This window comes from Propithecus coquereli, unplaced genomic scaffold (genome assembly GCF_000956105.1).
Source record: "Propithecus coquereli isolate 6110/MARCELLA unplaced genomic scaffold, Pcoq_1.0 Scaffold141, whole genome shotgun sequence".
NCBI classification, from domain to species: domain Eukaryota; kingdom Metazoa; phylum Chordata; class Mammalia; order Primates; family Indriidae; genus Propithecus; species Propithecus coquereli.
The window spans coordinates 184,382-186,507 of NW_012138414.1; positions in this window are offsets into that span (position 1 = coordinate 184,382).

Below are 2,126 nucleotides of genomic sequence, written 5' to 3' on the forward strand. Positions count from 1 at the left end.
CCAACATAAGGAAGTTGGAATCGGCTGGGAAAAACTAGGACCTGCTTTACCCTCTCCTTAACCCCATCCCAATCCCACCTATTCATCTTGAGAAGGAAGAGATATGGGTGCCAGTCAGCCATAGGAAAACAGTGTTTATGCTGAATTTCAATAGGGCAGGCATTTGTGAGCAAAAGATATTAAGGAAACTTCTCAAATATTTAGTCTAAGATTGTTCACTTTAATTTGGATATTGACAAGGCAATATCTATTTTTTTTTTTTAACAAGTCCTCAGTGAGAAGAAAGACAGGCAATATCTAAATTGACAAGGCCACTGCTGTGCAGAGTGTAGGGCACTGGTTATATGCAATAAGTAACTGAACTCACTCAGAATTTTAAATTAGATCAATGATCTCCAAATATTCGCCACTTTTGAGTATGGCTAATTGGATAATCTCAAACCCTTTAGTGAAAATTAGTTGTCAAAAGGTAAATTTGAGGTAAAATATTTTAAATTGGCATTGAAAAAGGTTTTCTAATCACCTATGTAACCTATAGTATAGAAACATTAATTTTAATACTTTAAACATGTACATAGGTCTTTCCCCCATCTTCTGAGGACATTTTATTTTTAGTGAGTTTATGAAGGTCTAAGTTCTGGTGTAAAGCTGTGTTACATTCTGAGGATTAAAAAAAGAAAATCCACTTGTATTTGCTTGAGTGTGTTTACAAGCCAATTTCCTTTTGTGTAGCTCTTTTTTTGAGTTGTTGTAATTGAGCCTGCAGGTGTGTGAATTATTAAACTAAAGCTTTTTTTAAACCACACTTGTTTTATTACACTGTGCTGCCTGTTCTGGTCACAAATTTGGGAGTTTGGGGCGTTATGGAAATTCCTCACAGCTTTTGGATACTTGGCCTGGGACCACTAATTTCTAGAGCTCCCTTTCAGGAAAGAAAATATAAGATCTGCCAGACTTAAGGGGCTGTGAGCTGGATCTATCTTTATTGGGTAAGTCGAGTCACTTTCCCATTCAAAAAACAAGTCCGCCTGAGAAAAAAGATGCTGCCTTAAAATAGAATATAAAGTCCTAAGCTTATTTTGAGTGTTTGGTTTAGTAATGTAAGGCACGAGGCACTTCTAGTTTGCGGAGTTGCTAACAGGGACAATGTTGAATGAAGGAAGGCTGTAGGCTCCAAGAATCCTGCCTCATAGAGATCACATCTTGTGGCACAAATGAAGGGATTTGGAGTTGGGTTGCTTTATACTTTGTTCATGAGGCTAATTTCCCATAATGATGGAGCTTTAGTAACTCGTGTTGTTCCTCTAGCTCCAAGCCATGATTCCTAGTCTAGAATGAGAAAGGTAATTAAGGAATGAAGCAGGAGCCTGGGCTTTATTTGGTATTGCTGACACTATATAATACAAATGAAACACTGTTAAGTAAAAAAGTGACATACTGGAAGGAACAGCCTTGATCAAAGGGGACAGTGGGATGAGGCAGACAGGTACAGTACAGATCTGCCTCTTTGCAGCGGTGTGGCCCTGGACAAATTCTTAATCTCTCCTGTGCCTGATCTGCAAATGGAGAATCACCATATACCTTCAAAGGCTTGCGGGTGAGGCTTAGAGATAATGAATGTGATTTGCCTTATGCAGTGTCTGACATATGGCAAATACTGCCATTATTATGGTTTGTCACAAAGATGTGAGCTTTTTGTTTCTACTCTGGCTCCTATGTCTTGTTTTGCCTAAGGACCAATGGACCTCTTCTTGTGCCCTCAGAGAATTCTCTCACACAATGGTATTAACAAACATGTCATGCATCATTGGAGACTTCAGAAAGAAGTGTGTATAGGGGGTGCTTCCTGTTACCTCCCTCTAGGGCATATATACAGTTGGTACACACCTGAATGGCCTCCTAGTGTTAAAGTACTAGTATACTTCTAAACTGGTTGGAAATAACTGCTGTCCCAAGCCTCACCTTCGCTCTCTGCCTCTTTGCCCTGGATATTCCTGACCCTCTCCTGGATACCACCACGATGCAGTAAGTAAAGGGCCAGTGCCAGAGCAGCTCAGGGGCGGGGGGGTGGCTGGTTGGGGCTGTTCTGATTGACGACAATGCAGTCAGCCTCTCCTAAATAATGA